We start from the raw sequence: 23036 nt of genomic DNA, 5'->3' as shown, positions 1-23036 counted from the left end.
GCCACATTGTCGTCTTGAGTGTAGAGAAGGTCTGGGCTGGCTGGGAGATGCCGGGGTCTGTTCCCCCACAGGACCGGCTGGGGCAGCAGGGGAAAGGGGCTGGGGGCAGGGAGAGGGTGAGTCAGCAAGCTGGGGCGGAGGTAGGAGACACAGAACGTCCCAGCCCGAGGTGCATGGGATGTGGGAGAGCAGCTGGGCTGTGGCTGGGAGCCATGAGAGAAGACCTCAGCCAAGGCTAAGCTCATAAATCTGCCTGGAACCACATTGCTGCAGAGGGACCCTGGAGAGCTTGTGCTGAGCTGCTCCCCAGCAGCTGGGCAGGGCCAGGCAGGGGCAGAGACCAGGTGTGGGAGGGCATGAGCAGTGTTCTTCTCAAGACCATAAAAGTCCAGCCTGAATGTTCTATTTTTACTAGCAACTTCTCAGGTTGAGCTGGAGGGTGGTAAGGAGAGGCACAAATGGATTTCTTCCTGCTTGGTGGCAGGTCGTCTTTTTCTGGGCAGGAAGGGGTAAGCTTTGGGGTGTATACTGGAGGTCTTCCTGACAGCCTGGAGCTTCTCCTGAGTGGCCTTTGCTTTGGAGCTTGCCTGGCCTCACCTTGTCGTATTCTGTTCTTCACCTCATCCCATAACACCTTTGAGGCCCTGAGGGCAACCACATTATCCTGGTAGAGAAACAAAGGGAGGACTACCGAAGACAAATCCCATCAGAATATGCTCTTTAGAATGATAGTTCCCCCCTCCCGCTCAGGAGAAGGATACAGAAGCACAGTGCCAATGTGCATGTGATGATTTAAAATGCTATTTATCAAAATGAACATCCGGAAATGGGCACGCACACAAATATTTATTTTTGAGACAAGATCACACTATGTGACTCAGATGGGCCTTGAACTCTAAATCCTTCCAGGGACTCAGGTGATGCCTGGGAATAGCAGAGGAAGGGTCGGGCTTCACCTTCTCTGATACGCATGATACTGCTCTTGAGAAATGTTACCTTGGGCCCTGGCATCCATGTGCCAGCCAGAACCAAAAGTGACTTCCTTTGTCTTTGAGCAGAGGAAGACACTGCTTGCTAGGGAGACTAGTTCCTCCCCACCAACACTAGGAGGCGCCAGTGGGTAAGAGCAGTTGGGGGCAGCAAAACAGCTGAGCTCTGGCTCCAACAACGGCTCCAAAAGTTAACAGGAATGTGGGAGATTCATGACATGAACGTGGCCTGGCTTAGTAGCCAGAGAGGTATCTATGCCCTAGTGGAGCCAGTCCACCCAGTTTTCTTGTACCACCTTCTGGGCTGGAAGTGGGGTACAGGCAAGGGTGGAGGCTGAAAGGAGGCTGTGGAGAGAGACAGAGAGAGGTGGTCCAGTGATAGCTACGATGCTGACTGTAAAGTTCACCAAAGTGGAAATGGGAGTAGTAGAAACGGATCAAGTCTTCCTCAAAAAAAGAACTTGCTCCTCTTTCCTCTGGTATGAGCCTAGCTAGGGTGAGCTAGAAAGCCTCTCCCTGTTGTGGCACAAACCCTGAAAGCCTTTTCTATTCTAGATCAAGGCTGAGCAAACCAGGGCCAGAGGACCAAATCTAGCTCCCATCTATCAATGTAAATAGTTTTACTGTAACAATAAAAGACAGAGGAAAAGAAAAAGTGATTCTGACCTTTGCTTTATCGGGTTGTTAAAGGTACTAGCTGCCTTCAAAATGTAATCTGGAAATACTGAGGTGTTTTAAGTGACCAAAATTATTTTTGTAATACAGATATTATTTGTTGCTTGCTTGTTTGTTTACCTGGCTTTGTGATCCTTTTGTTTCCTCTGCAGGGTTACATAGTTACACAGCTACAGAACCACTAGTGTGTACCCCTGTCTGCAGCCATTTGCCTTTCTTACTCATTCTGTTGTATTACAAATGTAGAATTTTCTAGAAGCCACATGATATGTGTTGTTGTAATAGATGGAATGCAGAATCAGATAGGAGAATAGACATGAAAAGTATTTACAAAAATGTAAAATAATGGGCTGGGGACATGGCCTAGTGGTAGAGTGCTTGCCTAGCTTTGTGCACAAAGCCCTGGGTTCAATTCCTCAGTAGCAGATACACAGAAAAAGCCAGAAGTAGTGTTGTGGCTCAAGTGGTAGACCTCTAGCCTTGAGAAAGCCCAAGGACAGTGCTCAAGCCTTGAGTGCAAGACCCAGGACTGGCAAAAAAAAAAAAAAGTAAAATAATACCCTTCTCACTAAATAGTTTCTCATATGCAAAGTATTTTTTAACAAAAATGTCATATTGACATAGAATAGGTTAAGTTTATCTGAGAATAATATCTTTAAATGCTCTATTTTAACTTCTATTGTGGTTAACCAACAGATACAGTCCATATAAGCAAAAGTTATTCAGGGTTTGGCTTTGTGCATGCTTAGCAAGTACTCTACCACTGAGCTGCACCCACAACCCAGTGTTCTGTTTTTATTTTTGTTTTTTCCTTGAAGAATGTAAAGGAGTCCTGAGACCAGAAATGTTCACCTCTAGATAGATTTTCTGGGCAAGAAAAAGTGGGAACTCAGAGCCAGTGTCATTAAATTAAAATATGTCAAGAAGTTTCAGCAAAGACAACTGAGGTGTTTTGTTTTGTCAACACTAGCCTTCCACCACTTGAGCCACAACTCCAGGAGTTTTTGAAAGTAGCTAATTGGATATGAGAGTGTCACAGAACTTTTCCTGTCCTGGCTGGCTTTGAACCATGATCCTCAGATTTCAGCCTCCTGAATAGCTAGGATTATAGACATGAGTCCCTACAGACAACTGAGGTAGTTAACCTCAGAAAAAGTACCCAAACTTATGAACCAGAAAGCAAAATGCAAATAAAATGGCAGAAAAAGAAAGACCAGGTTAAACATAGCAGTCTGGCCTAACAAACAACTTGACAGTTGCATGGAGACTTCAGGGGTTCAGAACCTCTGTATCGGGTCCAGGTTGAAGGAGAAGATTCCATGTCATCCAGGCCAAGAACCATGGCTGCTTGACGATGTCTGGCTGAGCTGCTGGAGCTCTGGGGTCCACTCTCTCCAATGCTTCTCCCTTTGACTAGGGCTTAGGAGGGAGTCACTGCAGTGGAGGCACTCAAAATAGAGGAATAGGAAACCTATCAAGATCTTTAATGCAATGAGGAAAAGAGTAGATGAAGTAAAGTTGAGCTGTACTCCCTAAAGTGTAGCTGCATTTAAAATGAGGTTACATCCAGATGGAAACCCACTGTAATTTGAAAACAGAAGCATCCCAGGCCAAGAATTTTAGTTCCAGTACCAAAACAGAAAAAAAGTAAATGGGTTGGAAAGTTTATCAAATTTTTCTCTTTTTTAAAAAAATAATACAAGGGAATATTACTGTGCAAATTTCATAGATGTGTAGTATTCTTTGGGCAAGTTCACCTCTTTTATCATATTCCCTTCTTTCCCTCTTCTCTTCCTGTTCAAAACATGGGTTTTTATCATGATACCTATATTTGTATAGCATCCTCTATAATTATATTAACAGATATTACTATATATATGAAATATACTTTGAGCCTCTTCACCAATAGAGGATGCTAGGGGAAATCCACAAGACGGGAGGAGCAAGGTAAGACTTGTTTTTTGCTGTTCCTTTTCAGTGTCAGGTACGAGGGTGGTGACAGGTCTTTATTCTGGCAGCTACACTTCACTCAGGTTTCCAGCTTTTTCGTCTCTCTTAGAACAAGACTTTATTGTGTCTGTTAGAAGATTGCGGTGTGGGCAGGGCATGGTAGCATATGCTTGTAAACTAGTAATAAGAAGGTTGAGGGCCGGGAGTTTGGCCTAGTGGTTAAAGTGCTTGCCTAGCATGCACGAAGGCCCGGGTTCAATTCCTTGGTACCACATACATAGAAAAAAGCCAGAAGTGGTGCTGAGGCTCAAGTGGTAGAGCTCTAACCTTGAGAAAGTCCAAGGACAGTGCTCAGGCCCTGAGCTCAAGCCCAGGACTGGCAAAAAAAAAAAAAAAAAAAGGAGGTTGAGGCTGGAGGATCCATTGGTAGGCCAGAGGTTAGCCTGTGGCTGCATAGTGACCCTATCAGAAGAAAAAGGAAACCAAGTTAGGCACTGCCTATAATCTTAGCTACTCTGTAGGCTGAGATCTGAGGATCATGATTTGAAGCCAGCCCAGGCAGACAAATTGCAGAAACAAATTGATGTCCAGTTAACCAGCAGAAAACCAGAAGTGACGCTCAAGTGGTAGAGAGAACATCAGCCTTGAGCAAGGAAAGGAAAAGAAAAAGAAAAAGAAATAAAGAGAGCCACATGCCAGTGGCTCATGCCTGTAATCCTAGCTACTCAGGGGGCTGAGATCTGAGCATCAAACTTCAAAGCCAGCCCAGGCACTACAGAGTCCGTGAGACTATTACCTCCAATTAACCACCAGAAAAAGTTGGGTGCCGTTAGCTTATACCTATAATACTAGCTACTTAGGAGGCCGAGATCTGAAGATCATGGTTTGAAGCCAACTCAGGCAGGAAAGTCTGATACATGACTCGTATCTCCAGTTAACCACAGAAATATCCAGAAGTGGGAATATAGTTCAAATGGCAGAGTGCTAGCCTTGAACAAAAAAGGTCAGGGACAGAACCCAGGCCCTGAGTTTATGCCGCTGTACTATGACACATAAATAAATAAATAACATGATAGAATGGGGTTTTTTCTCTTGTATTTATTAATAAAACAGTAAAGCTAGCCAGGTGTGGTGGCTCAGGAGTCTGAGATCTGAGGATCAAGGTTCATAGCCAGCCAGGGCACAAAAGAACCTAAGACTCTTATCTCCAATTAATCTCTAGAAGATGGGAAATGGGCTTGGCTCAAGGGTAGGGCAGTAGCCTTGAGCTGAAGAGCTCAAGGACAGTACACAGGCAGAGTTCAAGCCCCATGACCACCGAAAAACCCCAACAACACAGTAAATCTAGGGGCTGGGAGTTTAGCCTAGTGGTGGAGTGCTTGCCTAACATGCACAAAGACCCGGGTTTGATTCCACAGTACCACATACATAGAAAAAGCGGGAAATCCATGACATGTTTGTGAAGTAATGCACCTTCTATCTGGTGAATATAATGTAACCCTCTATTAATTATAATAAAAAATATATGGAGGGGCCGGGAGTTTGGCCTAGTGGTAGAGTGCTTGCCTAACATGCACAAAGACCCAGGTTCGATTCCTTGGTACCACATACATAGAAAAAAGCTGGAAGTGGTGCTGAGGCTCAAGTGGTAGATCTCTTCTAGCCTTGAGAAAAGTCCAAGGACAGTGCTCAGGCCCTGAGCTCAAGCCCAGGACTGGCCAAAAAAAAAAATACATACATATATTATATATGGGAAAAAAAAAGAAAAAGCTGGAAATGGTGCTGAGGTTCAAGTGGTAGAGCTCTAGCCTTGAGAAAGCCGAAGGACAGTGCTCAGACCTTGAGTTAAAGCCCCGGGACTGAACAAAACACAAACAACAGCAACAACAAAACAGTAAAGCTAAGATTCTGTGGGTGTCTGGCTTACCTCCTGACCAGGAATACATTGAACATGACTCCCCTTTTACATAGCGACACTGAAGAACTACAAGAAATTTTGTTGGCCAGGTGCAGGTGGCTCACATTTGTAATCCTAGCTCCTCAGGAGGTTCAAAGCCAGCCCAGACATGAAAGTCCATGAGATTTTCCAATTAGCCACCAGAAAACCAGAAATGGCACTGTGACTCAAAGAGGTAGAGTTCTAGCCTTGAGCTGAAGAGCTCAGGCTCAGAGTGAGCAAGTGTGGAGATGACTGCCTGTCATAGCTGGGATAAAGCCCATCTTTGTGAGCACTATCTGGCTGGGCGTTTGCCTCTCTGATGAAGAGGCCTAGAGAATGGCATCTGTAGGAAAGGGTTCACAACCCTCCTGAGTGTTTGCCCTCACTGGCTTGAGTCACCATCGCACTGAATTGAGAACGGTGAGGTGTGTTGTACTTACTGAGCTGACCGTTATCTCTGTGTGTTAATATCCTCATTGAAAAGGCTAATTCTTTAACCAGATTGTAAACACATTCATAGAGATTGTCCCAGTGAACTAACAAGAAGGTTGTGCAATTTGCCAGTGAAAATATTTGCAGCTTGCAGGAAACCCTTATACCAAGAAGTTTTTTGTGGGTTTGTTTTTTTTTGAGGAATGAGGGAGAGGGTGGGCTAGGTTTCTAATGATTCATAATGTATAATTATCCTAACCCAGCTATGTATCTCCATACTTCCCATCCCTTAAATCTCTGCTTAAATAAAGCAGAAAAGAAACTGCTTATTTTAAAATCTATTTTTATATGCACTTTGCTGGTTTCTTAAACTTTTTTTAAAGTATAAATTGTAGATTGTGCCAAGGTTTTAGGTCTGTCAGGGGCACTAGATGGAGCAAAGACAGACATTTCTTCCAACATCCTATAGATGACATGTTTCATGCTACAGATGTATTCTGTGAGCCAGTCTTTTATTCAGTATTGGAGTTTGAACTCAGGGCCTTGTGCTTGCCAGGCAAGTATTCTACCACTTGAGACATTCCCTGAACCAGTATTTAGTTTAAAAAAAAATGGGATCCATTCAGCTCCATTAAGGCCTTTAGAAATCCTATTTAGCTAGGCATTAGTGGCTCAGGTCTATAATCCTAGCTATTCAGGAGACTGAGATCTGAGGGCTCCAAATCAAAGTCAGACTAGGCAGAAAAGTCCTTGTGAGACCCTGAAGACTTCACAGAAAGACTGGCACCCTAGCACACATGTGTGCTGGTCTTGGGCGTGAACTCAGGGTCTGGGTGCTGTCCCTGAGCTTTTTTGTTTGTTTGTTTGTTATTCAAGACTAGAGCTCTACTGCTTGAGCCACAGCTCCATTTCTGGCAGAGGAATGGGAGCTGAGAATGGGGTTTGGGGATGCATAAGTGAAGATAAAAGTTTCATGGGCTTTCCTGCCTGGACTGGCTGCAAGCTGTGATCTTAGACTCCTGAGTAGCTAGAATTACAAGTGTGAGCCACCAGCACCCAGCTGGTAGCTCCCTATTCTTGTCACCTTTCAATATCCACATGGATGATTTAGCCAACATCTAGATCCCAGTTTCCAATTGCCTCCCTATACCGTGTGGTTATGCCCTTAACCTTATCACCATCAATAACCAAACCATTTCCAGAATCTCTATTTCACATATTCTGGTTTGATATGTTGAGCTCTTCCCCATTCTCCAGTCTCACCCAGGGCACTGTTTATAGTTCAACAGTATCTCTTCAATCTTATTCCAATCACCAATTCATTCTACCTTCTATTCATTTTACTTTACCCTCATGTCCTTGTTTTCTCTATCCAGCTCTGGCCCACTATTGTAGTAGCTGCTTCAATTCTCCTTCTCTGCTGTTCATCTATTTTGTTTGTTCATCTTTGTTGTCAGTCCTGGGGCTTGAACTCAGGACCTGGGCACTGCCCTTGCGCTTTCCTCAGGCTAACGCTCTACCACTTGAGTCACAGCACCACTTCTAGCTTTTTCTATATATCTGCTACTGAAGAATTGAACCCAGGGCTTCATGCATGCTAGACAAGCACTCTACCACTGCATCACATTCCCTGCCCCTTCTCTATTGTTTTTGCTCCACAAAATGTCCGTTCCACATCTTGCCAAAACATGGCTACAGTAAACACACAACTGTGTTCATTGCCTCCCTTGAAATTCTCACCAGAAATCTCTGGAAGGCCTTTATCACTCTGGGGCAATCTTCTCTGTGTTTCTTTTCTCCATTCTAAAATATTTATTTCCCATTTTCTATTTTTTTCTCCTTACAACCTCCCAGCTTGCCTTCCACTCATTCTTCATGAACAAAACAAGACGCAGGCAGGGGTTTCCATCTTCATACTAATTACTGCCCCAATGGGCTTCTAGCTTGTATGGCGGCTCTCACCATGAAGTAACTTCTCCTTTAGAAGCCTGTCCCTGGTGGGGGCCAGGATCTCACCCTCATTGTCCTCATTCCTAACATGCTAGCTTTTCTCTCTTCCCTGGGTCATTCTCTGATTTATATCAGCATGCAAACACTCTCTGGAATGCCAGATCCTGCTTCAAACAAACTCCTTGGTTCTATTTTACCAACTAGCCACCCATGTAGAAAAGCTTCTGTTGTACCTGAACTCCTGGGACCCTGAAAGAACCACCAGAGGCCGAGGCCAAAGCAAAGGGGCAAGGGTCGTTTATTACGAGTTCGAACCCGGACCTCCACGCACTCATTGCCAGTGATGCTGAGAGGTACTGAGCAAAGATTTTACAGCTTTTATAATCATGTACAAACAAGTTACAGCTACAGGATCGTGATCGGATAACATTTAGTTTGACATTTAGTTTGATTCATGAGTGTATTTCTGATTGTTTTGGGTGTAGGTGACTAACTGTTGGGTCCTGGTGACCACTGGACCCTGGAAACAGGCCAGTTACTGGAATTTATGTACATTAATTGTGTTCCTGGAATAGATGTTTACTATAACCACTGGACCCTAAAGTCTTCACTTCCCAGAACAAGGTGGGCCTAGAGAGGGTTTCTTAGCTTATCCATTCCTCATTCCTCACTTCAAGAATTATTTTCTTCCCCCGTGTGTGTGTGTGTGTGTGTGTGTGTGTGTGTGTGTGTGTGTGTGTGTGTGGCTTCAACCCAGAGCCTTGAACATGCTCTAGCACTGCACTACCCTCCCAATCCCCTAGAACTCTCTGCCGTTGCTGTCTCCTGTGCCTTATCCCTGTAAACTTATTCCAACCAAGTGCCCAACTCAGCCTGACCTCTAAAATGACATTGATCGAGAGGTTGAGACAGACTGGCCTTTCTGAAAACAACAAAAAAAATCTGCCCTAAGCATTGTCTTCTGAATTATTCCCCTGATTCCCCCTCCTCCTCCTGTTTCTCCTTTGTTCTTTTCAAGACAGGCACTCTACCACTGAACCATACCCAGGGGTGAAGAGAGCATGGAGAAAACAAATGAAGTAAAATCACTATAAGCAAAATCAAAGGATCGATGACAACCACTCAACAGTATGGGAGCTCTACTCATGATCGTAGGGATAATCTCCTTCATACGAGAGCATCTTCTAGAGCTCAGTAGGAAAATGGAAAAAAATATATAAAGGGAAGTCAGGAAAGGGATACAATTGACCATTTTGTTTTGAATCTTTTTTTTTTTTTGCCAGTCCTGGGCTTGAGCTCAGGGCATGAACCCTGTCCTTGGACTTTCTCAAGGCTAGAGCTCTACCACTTGAGCCTCAGCACCACTTCCGGCTTTTTTTCTATGTATGTGGTACCAAGGAATTGAACCCAGGTCTTCGTGCATGCTAGGCAAGCACTCTACCACTAGGCTAAACTCCTGGCCCCCTGTTTTGAATCTTTTTGAAGGTGTTATTTGCTTGTTCATTTTGTAGGTTGTGGGGCTTGATTCGGGACCTGGGCGCTGTCCCTGAGCTCTTCAGCTCAAGACTAGTGCTCTACCACTGGAGCCACAGTGCCACTCCAGTTTTCTGGTGGTTAATTGGAGATAAGAGACTTAAGGGGACTGTGAGTGTGGCCTAGTGGTAACATGCTCACCTAGCATGCACTAAGCCCTGGGTTCGATTCCCTGGAACCACATACATAGAAAAAGCCAGAAGTGGTGCTGTGGCTCAAGTGGCTGAGTGCTAGCCTTGAGCAAAAGTGTACAAGGACAGACAAAACAAGCAAACAAACAAGAAATGCTAAGAATTTACTAACTCTAGTCTTGTCAGTTGAATTCACACAAATGAAAGATAACAGTATGGTGAAATAGCCTGACCCAAAGCAGTTGGCCAATATCTTCAGTTAACCAATCTCTAACCTTGTACCCAAGATCAAAACCTTCTAAATGTAAAAAGAAACATCAAATTTGTCAGTTGAAACAAATATTTTTGAGTTTCCTGTTGTAGCAGGAAAGGATGCCTACAAGAAACTCACAGCTGTCATTTTAGTCCAATCATTAAATCAGCTTGTGAGTCAGCTTGCTTTTCTCCTTCCTCCATATTGTGGATTTGAAGATTAACACTCTTTCAGCCAATCAAACTCTCCTCTAAAGCCACTCTGCCACCTGCAAGACTGCCAAGCCCCTCTCCTAGCCCCAGGGAGGAGGGAGGAAGCCTTTGTAGAGAGAAGAGTGCCATCTAAGGCTGGTGTCAGTAGTAGGCCAAGAAAGATACTAGAACTCAAAAATCCTGGGCTTTTACTGAAAAACATATTTTTCCCTCTCGGATGCTATTACAGTTCCTTGGAACTCCAGACTACAGTGCCATTTAATTTGCCTATAAACTTAAATAGACTTTTATGTTCATTCCTTCCTGAATCTACCTCTCATCATTTACAAATTGACATGGAGGACCACACATGGGGAAAACGGCAAAATGTCCTCCAGTTCCTCACTGGTCCAAGGCTGACTCAGAGCTTGGAACATCACATATCTACCACCACCTTTCTATCTTGTTGTTGTAACATTGGTGATGTTTCTTTACCTTGGGGATTTCAGGATGGCTGCGGCTATTGCAGACACTCAATAAAGGCATGACTTTGTTCATGTCAATGAAGAACGGATTCCTCGTTAGCCAGGAGTGTGGCCTTGTGGTAGAGTGCTTGCCTGGCATACACAAAGCCCTGGGTTGGAGTTCTTGGTACCACATGCACAATAAAAGCCCAAAGTGGTGCTGTGGCTGAAGTGGTAGGGCTCTAGCCTTGAGAACGCCCAAGAACAGTGCCCGGGCTGAGTTCAAACCACAGCACTGACACACATACAAAAAAAGCAGAAGTATTCCTTGTAAGGCAAAGATAGGAAGATAACAGTTCAAAGCTAGTCCAAGCGAAAGAAAAGTTAATGAGACCTCATCTCAAAGAACAAATTGTGGGGCTGGGAGCCTGACCTAGTGGTAGAGTGCATATCTAGCATGCATAGAGACCTGGGTTCCATTCCTTGGTACCACATACATAAAAAAAGCCAGCAATGGTGCTGTGGCTCAAGTGGCAGAGTGATAGCCTTGAAGGAAAAGCCCAAGGACAGTGCCCAGGACCTGAGTTCAAGCCCCAGAGCTGGCAAAAAAAAAAAAAAAAGCATAAGACCAGGGGCTGGGAGTTTGGCCTAGTGGCAGAGTGCTTGCCTAGCACACAAGAAGACCCAGGTTCAATTCCTTGGTACCTGGAAATGGTACCATCCCTGGAAATCGTGTTATAGTTCCAGTGGTGCAACTCTAACCTTGAGAAAGCCCAAGGACAGTTCTCAAGCCTCGAGTTCATGGCCCAGGACTGGCAAAAAAAAAAAAAAGGAAAGCCGAAAGTGGTGTTGTGGCTCAAGTGGCAGAGCACTAGTCTTGAGAAACCCCAAGGACCTGAGTTCAAGCCCCAGGACTGGCACCAAAAAAATAAAGCAAGAAAGAATTCAGACTTGGCCTTAAAAAGGTGGTGCTTCTTCCTATGTACCTCTTTGTATTAGAACAGAAATGAAATGAAACCTCTTAATACATTTTTATTTATTGTTAAATTATTATTACAAATGATGGTTATTTTTATTAACAACAGTAATTACTAAATTACTATCATTGTTAGTATTAGTTGTCTGTGGCAAATCCAAGAGACCTTGTATCTGCTGAGTAGACACTCTACCTTTAAATTGCATTATCATTTTATTTGTTTATTTATTTATGGTCATAAGGCTTGAACTTGGGACCTCCTCGCTGTCCCTGAGCTCTTTTGTTCACGGTTAACATTCTACCACTTTGAGCCACAGGGCTACTTTCAGTTTTCTGGAAGATAAGAGTCTCACAGACTTTCCTGCTCAGATGGCTTCAAACCATAATCCTCAGTTCTCAGCCGCCTGCGTTATTAGAATTATATGTGGGAGCCACTATTGCATGGCTTATTAAATCATTTTAAGATAACCAATATGCTATATAAATGAATGCATTGATAGCTCTTTGACAAAAGAAGCAGCAGCAGCAAGCAAATTTAAGATAAAAATACATTTGGAGCCTGGCACAGTGGCACATGCCTGTAATCCTAGCTACTCAGGAGGCTGAGATCTGAGGATCAAGGTTCAAAGCCAACTCTGGCACAGAAGGACCTGAGACTCTTATCTCTAATTAACTTCTAGAAAATGGCAAGTGGGACTTGGCTCAAGGGTAGGATGGTAGCCTTGAGCTGAAGAGCTCAGGGACAGCGCCCAGGCCATGTTCAAGCCCCATGACCATACACACACACACAAAAAAAAAATTCTCCATATCAACAAATAGCCTGAACATGTGCTGTACATCTGTAACCCCAGCTATGTAGGAGGATAAATAGGAGAATTGCTGTCTTGGCCTGCCTAAGCCAAAACACAAGAGCATACCTGAGAAATAACTGAAGCAAGGACTGCAGATGGGAATCAAATGATAGAGCTCTTGCCTAGCAAATGCAAGGTCTTGGGTTCAAAATCAAATACAAATAAGTTTACAGAAAAAGGACTGCGGGGCCGGGAGTTTGGCCTAGTGGTTAAAGTGCTTGCCTAGCATGCATGAAGACCCGGGTTCGATTCCTCGGTACCACATACATAGAAAAAAGCCGGAAGTGGTGCTGAGGCTCAAGTGGTAGAGCTCTGGCCTTGAGAAAGTCCAAGGCCAGTGCTCAGACCCTGAGCTCAAGCCCAGGACTGGCAAAAAAAAAAAAAAAAAAAAAGGACTGCACACATTTTTATTATAGTAGCTTTGTTTGTAATAACTAAATCGTGGAAACAACCCAACATAGTGTAGTACAAAATTGGAATATTAACCAGCCATTAAAAGGAAAACCTATTGTACAGAAATTACTTCCAAATGCATTTCCCTAAGTGACAGAAACAGACTGTAGCATTCATACTTGACCTGGAAAGGAAAAAATTAAATAAACAAAGATCTGGGCACTAGTGGCTCATGCCTGCAATCTTAGCACCTCAGGAGGCTGAGATCAGGTTCCAAGCCATGAAGCCACATAGGTCAGTCTGAGAGATTTTTTTTTTTTTGCTAGTCCTGGGGCTTGAACTCAGGGCCTGGGCATTATCTTTGAGCTTCTTTTGCTCAAGGTTAGCACTCTACCACTTGAGCCACAGTGCCACTGCTGGCCTTTTCTGTATATACAGTACTGAGGAATCGAACCCAGGGCTTCAGGCATGCTAGGCAAGCACTCTACCACTAGGCCATATTCCCAGCCCCAAGAGACTCTTATTCTCAATAAACTATTAAAAAAATCAGAAGTGTGCTGCCAGTGGTCGCCCGCGGATCCCACCGGCGGCCCGAGCACAATGCCTTGAGCCAAAGAACCGCCAAGGTAGCCGCTGGCCAAGAAAAACATCTTCTCTTTGAGGTGCAACCTGGGTCTGATGCCTCTGCCTTTTGGAAAGTGGTTGTGCGGTGGTCTGTACTAAGGGTGAAGCAGCTGACTGATGAAGAGGAATGCTGCATCTGCATGGATGGTCGAGCTGATCTCATCCTGCCTTGTGCTCACAGCTTTTGTCAGAAGTGTATTGATAAATGGAGTGACCCGCACAGGAATTGCCCCATTTGTCGACTACAAATGACTGGAGCAAATGAGTCTTGGGTGGTGTCAGATGCACCCACTGAAGATGATATGGCTAACTATATTCTTAATATGGCTGATGAGGCAGGCCAGCCCCATAGGCCGTGACTTTAGAGGATGAGTCTCTCTGGTTATTGTAGACTATGAATATATTGGCAACAGTGGGACACTGTGGCACTGATTCACAAAATCTTACTTTCCCACCCTCCTATTTTTGCTATACTGAAAATATGCCCCAATTTTTAAAAAATAAGCTTCCTAGGTCTTCCATTTATGGTAAGCCAAGATTTGCCACTGTTTCAAACCATATTTTCCTATTATTTATCTGTTCTAAAGTGTATTAGAACAAATTGCTCTTGAATCCTTTGGTAACTGAAAATAGCAATATTTCCAGAGGCTTTTGACTCACTACTGTTTTTCAGGGAAGTATTCTGATACTTTTTTAGATAGATTTAAAGTAAATTTTGAATGCTAACAAGTTGTAGCCATCTGCGAGAAAATTTTGAATGACTAAAAGGGTAAGCTACATCAAAGTGCAAACTTAGTTAAAAGCCAGCCTTTTCTGCTGGAGACTTAGGTATGCATTATGCCCCCTTGTGGTTAATTATTGCTCCTTTAGTAGTTTTTACTTAAAGATTCAGTGCTTTCCTACCTTTATTTAACTTCATCCATATGTTCTAAAACACTAGTTTCCTATAATGTATAATTTGGATAAAGAGTATAAATTCAGACTTTGCTCTATAAATGAATTTCTACTGGATAGTCTCTGGCAGTTACGGAAATGCATTCCTCTAGCTGTTTTTTTTTTTTTTTTTTTTTTTTTTTGCCAGTCCTGGGCTTGAGCTCAGGGTCTAAGCACTGTCCTTGGACTTTCTCAAGGCTAGAGCTCTACCACTTGAGCCTCAGCACCACTTCCGGCTTTTTTCTATGTATGTGGTACCGAGGAATCGAGCCCGGGTCTTCATGCATGCTAGGCAGGCACTTTAACCACTAGGCCAAACTCCCGGCCCTCCTCTAGCTGTTTTGATTGGGTTTTGAAGGCTTGCTCAGCTTGGATTTTTCAGGAGGAAAATTTTCTTTCCATATATTAATTATATGTTTGCAGATCATGATGAGTTACTTGATGATTATGAAGGTTTCACATTCTTCAGATTTATTAGATTAAAAAAAAGGAGAGTGAAGTTTTTCAAGCACATGATGATTTGGCTTCTACTGCTCCGCTGTACTCCCTGCGCAAGTCTCTAAAAAATATAATCATGATCTTCTGCAACACTCAACCATATTTTTTAGATTTTGCTTATGAAGTACAAGTTTTAACATTAACATTTCATAATATAATTAAATTAGGGCATGATGTCTCCTTTAAAAATATTTTAACACATGCATCTTTTTAGCCTATTATCAGTAAATTGAAAACACTATTTTCCTAACCAAGGTACATAAATTTAAATTGCTGTTTATTGGTGACAAAAACTGGGGGATACTAAGATTTTAATGGTTAGCAAGTAAGATAAAAACCATTTCAAGGATAAAAGAGATAATGACATTCATGAGGAGACATTAAAGTCACCAAATAACTGAATACTTTTCATAGGGTATTTATGCAGGCTGAGTATTTGGGCTCTGTTCTGTCAGCCTTGCAATGTACTAGGTGATTCTGTACTTGATAGATTCCTACTTTGGAAGTAGTTTTCATAGTATTTCAGCAATGTAACCTTTTTTTTTTGCAAGGTAATTTTTAGAACCCATGTACTCATGTATATATACCCTTCCCCCCCCACAAAATCATATTTTATTAACATAAATTTCATTCTGTAACATTTATGTACACAATGACAAAATATTAAGTCAACCAATGGAAGCATAATAATGCAAGAGAAATATGCTATTTATTTGAATTTTTGTCATATAAAGCCCCCAATTTTTAATAGCTTTCATATCCCTGAGTCTCTCCTCCATTGGTTCTTTGTCTAATGTAGGATATATTTTGAAAAATCTTGTAAGTGCTCCTCCGAAATGTTTTCCAGCTCTAAAAATTTGAATTGTACTTTGGGGTTAGACTGATTTTAATTAAGATTGCTTAATTTTGAAATGATTCTGAAAATGAACAACATTTATGGGGTTTGATTCCTTATAGCCAATACTTTTACTCAAAATTCTTCACCTTTGAAGGATTTATTAAGCAGTGAGCGATACCTTTTATTTTACAATATTAGCTCCAATACTAACTGTTCTACTGTGAATTATTTAACTTTTTATTAACCTTGTGAAATAAATGAGCAGTTATTTGTTCATTTCATTAAACTGGGTGATAATTCTTTAGATGTGAATATTAAGTAGGTTCTACTGTATCTAATTATAAAAGTTGTAAATGTGTTTAATTGATAAAATGAACATTTTTTCTATTCTGTACAGCTTTGCATTTTTAAAATATGAACTACTTAAATGTGTTACTTTGATAGGAAATATGTGTGCCTTCTAGAACTGTGAAATGGTCTCATGTGCTTTAAGAAATTTGTTATAGTTTTCCCTATCCTAACTCAGTAACAAAGGGTTTCTCTTGCTGTAGAACTGTAGTTTGAGAAAGTGAGTTTTACTACGTACTGAATCTAGAGGTTAAGAATATTGTCCTCTTTTATTCATAGAAAATGACAAATTGTTCAATAAATGATCATTAGCAAGTAAAAAAAAAAATCAGAAGTGGAGTTGTGGCTCAAGTGGTAGAGCAGTAGCCTTGAACAAAAGAAGCCATGGACCCATACAGGCCCTTAGCTCAAGCCCCAGGATTGACAAAAGAAAAGAAAAAAGGAAAAGAATCACAGAATACATCTGTTTTACCAGAGATAACAGTGCATCTTCCGTTCCTGATCCTTTCCTGTGGTCAGCTCCACCAATCAACATGGATTCATTGATGTTTCTCTCCTACTGTATCTACCCACCTTGTCCACAGCTCCCAAGGGCTGAGCCTCTCCCCGGCCCCGCCCCCACCCACAGGGCCCAGCTCGCTCTCCCCACAAAGTAAAGACCTGTCATTATTTCTCCCTTCTCTTTAACTTTATGAGTTTATTGTGGTCTTTTATTTCTTTACTGTTATTACAGTGGAGATCTGGATTGAAATCAATAAATACATCCTGTAATCCTAGCTGCTCAGAACGCTAAGATCTGAGGATTGTGGTTCAAAACCAGCCTGGGCACTAAAGCATGTGAGACTCTTTTTTTTTTTTTTTGCCAGTCCTGGGCTTGAGCTCAGGGCCTGAGCACTGTCCTTGGACTTTCTCAAGGCTAGAGCTCTACCACTTGAGCCTCAGCACCACTTCTAGCTTTTTTCTATATATGTGGTACCGAGGAATCGAACCCGGGTCTTCATGCATGCTTCAGGCAAGCACTTTAACCACTAGGCCAAACTCCCGGCCCGCATGTGAGACTCTTATCTACAATTAACCACCAGAAAAACGGCAAGGGGGGCTGTGGCTCAAGGGGTTGGTCGGTAGCCTTGAGCTGAAGAGCTCAGGGACAGTGCCCAGGCCCAGAATTCAAGCCCCATGACCTACAATAATAATAATAATAATAGTAATAATAAAAATGATAATAATAATACATACTGCATCTTTCAGATTGACTTACACGAGCTCCTCTTTAATCAAGTCTGTAATACAAATCTAGAAAAAAGATGTTCTGTTCTCATGAATAGATTATAAAAAGTTTATTTCTAAGGCCAACTTCTCAGAAAATATAGGTGTTTGGCACGATAGTTTTCTCTCTGCAGAGTTGTCACATGGTTTGCAGTCTGGCAAACCATGGTTTCCAGAGCTGCCTGGGCAATGGGCCAGAGTTTATGGGGTGTGCAGCCAGCAAGCAGCTCATCCCCCGAAGGGATTCTGTGGGAGTGGGAGTAGCTCACTAACAGTGGTAGGCTGGTGGCTTGGCGAAGGAGCTATAACTTTGTGTCTGTCCATGGATGGTATTCCAGTGATCACACGTATAATCATACCCCAAAAGCCTTCTCATTAGTACAGCGTAATAACTCCCTTAGGGAAAAAGTATAAAAATAGCATTGAAATGGACCGTGGCCCTTTCACCCTCATCATTTCTTTACCACTTTGATCTTCACTCCCAAGTGTCCTCTAAGAGGCAGAAATACTCAGCAAAGTATTCCATGGAGAAAAGACCACAGGGTCTCTGATTGACTCCTTGATAAGTGCTGAAGAGCACTGGGTGGCGAAATTTAAACTACGAGTCACATAAATAGAAACTGCAGATTGTAACGTGCCCTATACACATCTTAGTGTTCAAAAATCTGTCACTGTTTATCTTAGTTAGCCAGCTGACCCTGAGAATTTTGGTTTTATTCTGTAATATAAAGCTGTGATCTTGGACTGCACACCCACACCCACACCCCCCACACACACGCGTGCGCGCACACTGTCCAGCGTGATGCTCTTATGAAAGCCCAGGCTATGGAATAGAGCTAGAAAGTCTAGTAGACCAGGTGCAGTGGCTCCTGCCTGCCATATAAGCTACTCAGAAGGCTGAGATCTGGGATGATGGTTCAAAACCAGTCATACTCCAGGGAAGGAGTTCACGTGGGGACACGTATCCCAACTACCCTGTGCACATGACGGTCATGTCCCCCAGGGGCTGAGAGCACGTGGGGGTCACAAGTCACTTCTCTGCACATATGGTGGTCACACATGTAAAGTGCAAGGTGCGTGAGGGGCTGACATGTCCTTAAGTGCCTTCTACACAGAGAAGTCATGTGTTAAAACTACCAGTTGCAAGAGCAAATCACATGTCCCAGGGGCTGAGCGTGTGCATGAGAGTCACACAGCCAAACTGCAGTGTGCACATGGTGCTCGTGTGCCAAAAATGCCAGGTCCGCGTGTGACCATCACCCAAATGTGCCCGATGCACGCGGTGGTCAGGATCCAGAGGGACGGAACGCACGTGGAGGTGGCATGTGAAAGTGCCATGGGCACATGAAAGTCATATGGCCAAAATGCCATGTCCATGTGGTGAACACAAGACCAACATTCTATATCCATGTGGCAGTGGTGGGTCCACAATTCCATGTTCATGTGGTGATCACATGACCTAAAGGCCTTGCTGAACTGGTGATCATGAGACCAAAATGCTGTGCCTGCATGGTGATCATGTGATCGGGTGCCTTGTCCAGGTGTTGATAAAGTGACCAAGGTATTATATCCACAGGATGATCGCATGACTAAAGTACTGTGTTTGTGTGGTGGTCACATGATCAAAGCACCATGTCCACACGGGGATTATGTGGCCAATGTGCCCTGTCCACATGAAGATCACATGGTCAAATGTTGTCCATATGGGGTCACCTGCCAAAAGTGGGGAGTGCATGTGGTGGTCACATGCTCGAAGTGACTTGTACATGCGCTCCAATCGCCCTGTGCACGTGCTGGCTTATCGCCAAATATGCTGGATGTGTGTGTGGGGGATGGGTACATGCCCCAGGCGCTGAGTACACAGACAAGGGCACATACATCCCCTTCCCCTGTGCATATGTTGTCCCCTTCCCCACGTGTCCTGTGTACCAGAATTGCCAGGTGGAGATCATGTGCCAAAGTGTCTGGTGCCCTTGGAGGTCACATGTGGAAACTGCACTTCGTGCTGGGTCATGTTGCCACCATTGCGCTGGTGACAAGATGTCAACAGGGCCCCATGCATGCCGTTAGCCATTTGAGACACATGGTCCTTTCTTTATCCAGTCCTGGAGTTTGAACTCAGAGTCTGGGCTCTGTCCCTGGGCTTTTTTGCTGGAGGCTAGTGCTCTACCACTTGAGCCACAGCTCTTCTACTTCTGGCCTGTTAGTGGTTAATTGGAGATAAGTCTCATGGAGTTTCCTAACTGGGCTGGCTTCCAACTGCAATCCTCAGATCTCAGCTAATGGAGCAGCTAGGATTATAGGAAAGAACACAGTTGCCAAGCTGGACACGTCTTTCTGCATGTCAGTAGTGTAAGTTAAGCCTTTTGCATCTAAGCCCACTTGCTCTAGAGATTCTTACATAAAGAACAAGGGGAGCTTGGAGTAAACAATCTCCGTGCTTTAGGAATTGGGGACCCCTTGTGGACAATTCATACAGAGCAAACGCTTTTTCACATTGTCACAATCACATAGCAAATAATCCAAAGGAGATTGGGTGCCTGCTGCTCATCCCATTCTGGAAAAGTCTTTTCTAGTCTATTGTTGCCTGAGATAATCAAATTGATACTTGAACTCAAACCTAATTAGATCCTTATGGAACTCTTAAGTTGGAATTTGAGAATTCTGATTTCAAGAAGATTGTCAAAGACAAGTAGAGTTCACTGGTAGAGCACAAGCTTAGTAGGTTCAAGACCCTGGTTCAATACACACTACTAAAAAAATTTTTGATAATCAGATCCCTCCTAAAAAATTTGAAGAAAGGGAGGGGAGTTTGACCTAGTGGTAGAGTGCTTACTTACCATGCATGAAGCCCTGGGTTCAGTTCTTTGTTACCACATACACAGAAAATACTGCAAGGACAGTGCCCAGACCCTGAGTTCAAGCCCCAGAATGGGCAAAATTTTAGAAAAAAAATAAAATGATAAAAAGAATTTTTTAAAAATCTGAAGAAAGAATTGGTGAGTGAGACATGGCATGGTGGTTCACTCCTATAATCTCAACATTTGGGAGGCTAAGGCAAGAGGATTTCAAGTTCAAAGACAACATGACCCCATGACCGACCAAAAAAAAAAAAAGGCTGTGAAAAGAAATTGCATAATCAAAAACAGAAAAGGGAAAAGGGGAAAGGGAGGAGAAGAATTGCTGCATCAAAGGCACGTCCAGAATACACACAGAATTCAGGCAGGCTTTTCTTAACAGGCCTGAGGGCTGAGTTTATGCCATGAGCACACAGGAAGTAGGTTCTTCCTCCTCGCACTCCTCTGCTTCTTTTCACCAAGGACGATTTCTCTGGGCAGGCAATGCTGGCGCTTCATTTGAACCCAGAAACCCCTCTCTTGGCTTCCTTCTATCTGGTCATTTTCAATGCACATTTTGGGAAGCTATCTCAGCTCTTCAATGTGTGATAGGCTCAATACACACATTGGCTCTCTTGGCAAGCGTCTTCTCCTTGTTTGTACAAGGACCCTGCAGCATGCCGGGTCACTACAGCCTCCTCCAGTTTTGCGGTGGGGATATTGCTAGTGTTGCTTTGCGGATGGCATCCTTTCCCTTGATGGCTCAAAGGCACCCTTCGTGTAATTTGCATGAATGTGAACACAGGACCGTGCTTTTAGGTTTCGTTTGGGTCACGCTGGTACTGGGGCTTAAACTCAGCTTTTTGCTCTTGCACAGTCTTTCATTCACAGCTGATGCTCTACCCTTTGAGCCACAGCTCCACTTTTGGTTGATTTGTCCTGGTTAATTTGGAGATGAGAGTCTCACAGACTTTCCACCCAAGCTGGTTTTGCACAGCCGTCCTCAGAGTAGCTAGGATTACAGGCTCATGCCTGTAATGCCACTAGAGCCTGGGTTAAACTCCACTTTTTCTTTTCTTTACTTTCTCTTCCTTCCTTCCTGCCCTCCCTCCCTCCTTCCTTCCTTCCTCCCTCCCCGTTTTTTTTTTGCCAGTCCTGTGGCTTGAACTCAGTCCTGAGCACTTTCTCAAAGCTAGTCATCTGCCACTTGAGCCACAGCACCACTTCCGGCTTTTCTGTGTTTGTGGTACAGAGGACTTGAACCCAGGTCTTTGTGCATGCTAGGCAAGCACTCTACCACTAGGCCAAACTCCCGGCCAGTCCGTCCTTCCTTCCCTCCCTCCCTCCCTCTCCCTCTCCCTCTCCCTCTCCCTCTCCCTCTCCCTCTCCCTCTCCCTCTCCCTCTCCCTCTCCCTCTCTCTCTCTCTCTCTCTCTCTCTCTCTCTCTCTCTCTCTCTCTCTCCCCCTTCCTTCCTTCTTTCTTTTCTTTTCTTTCTTTCTTTCCTTTTTCTGCCAGTCCTAGGATACTGTCCTTGAGCTTTCTCAGGGCTAGCTCTCTACCACTTGAGCCACAGCACCACTTCCAACCTTTTCTGTGTATATGGTACCAAGGAATTGAACCCAGGACTTTGTGCATTCTAGGCAAGCACTCTACCACTATATCATGTTCCTGGCCTGTACACTTTGTTTCTAAGAGGCTTATATTTCCTAGTATGATTTTTCTCAAATGAAGATTATATTCAGAGGTGTAGGGATTTTATTTAGTATTTGCAGTACTGGGGATTAAATCCAAGGCCTTATACATGCTAAGTATGTGTTCTACCACTTAGATTCCTAGCCCTTGATTTCTTTCTTCTCTTTCCCCACCCCTCCCCCGTTTGGTCCTGGAGCTGAGCTCTTCACCTACCCCTTGACCCACAGCGCCACTTCTGGTTTTTTAGTGGTTAATTGGAGATAAGAGTCTCATGGAGTTTCCTGCCTGGGCTGGCTTTGACTGCACTGGCCCTTCTTCCTCTTTATTCCCCTCCTCCTTATTCTTCCTCTTCCTTCTCCTCTTCTTTGCTCTCAAACAGTGTCTGCTTATGTAGCCCAGGTTAACCTCAAGATAGTCAAACACTTGCCTTCAGGGTTGAGAATTTGACTAGTGGTAGAGTGCTTGCCTAGCATGCACAAAGACCTAGATTTGATTCCTTGGTACCACATATATAGAAAAAAGCCACCAACTGGTGCTGTGGTTCAAATGGCAGAGCTCTAACCTTGGGAAATCTAAAGGACAGTTCTCAGGCCCTGAGTTCAAACCCCAGGACTGGCAAAAAAAAATTCTGGTGCCAGGCGCAGTGGCTCATACCTGTAATCTTAGCTACTCAGGAGGCTGAGATCTGAGGATCAAGGTTCAAAGCCAGCCCAGGCACAAAAGGATCTGAGATTCTTATCTCCAATTAACCTCTAGAAAAGAGGAAGTGGGGCTGTGGCTCAGGGTAGGGTGGTAGCCTTGAGCTGAAGAGCTCCAGGACAGTGCCCAGGCCCAGAATTCAAGTCCTAAGACCTCCCCCGCCCCCCCCAAAAGAACTTGAGTGAGACTCTTATCTCCAGAAAACCGGAAGTGGCACTGAGGCCCAAGTGGTAGAGCTCTAGCCTTGAGAAAGTCCAAGGACAGTGCTCAGTCCCTGAGCTCAAGCCCAGGACTGGCAAAAAAAAAAAAAAAAAAGAAAAAAAGAGTCTCACAGACTTTTTGGTGCCAGGCTTTGAATGGTGATCCTCAGATCTCAGCCTCCTGAGTAGCTAGGGTTATTGGTGTGAGCCATTGCGCCCAACTTGCTTTATCTTCCTAATCAAATATTGGAAATGAAAGCCATGTCAATAACCAGCATATTTGGAAGGTTAACAGATGTGTAAGGAGCATAGAACAATATTTATAATACTTCAAGTGGAACCACCTTGGTAAGAACAAGAAATGGCAGATAGC

General features: G+C 43.7%; 1 pseudogene; it reads left to right on the top strand.

The window, feature by feature from the left end:
* The first annotated feature begins 47 nt into the window (after positions 1–47).
* On the top strand, positions 48–13729 carry LOC150060977 (RING finger protein 141 pseudogene; annotated as a pseudogene).
* The last annotated feature ends 9307 nt before the right edge of the window (positions 13730–23036 follow it).

The sequence above is a fragment of the Megascapheus bottae genome, chromosome 7 (genome assembly GCF_031878675.1).
Source record: "Megascapheus bottae isolate mThoBot1 chromosome 7, mThoBot2.hap1, whole genome shotgun sequence".
Lineage (NCBI taxonomy): Eukaryota > Metazoa > Chordata > Mammalia > Rodentia > Geomyidae > Megascapheus > Megascapheus bottae.
The sequence above is the reverse complement of the archived record's forward strand: the minus strand, read 5'-3'. Positions and strand labels throughout refer to the sequence as shown.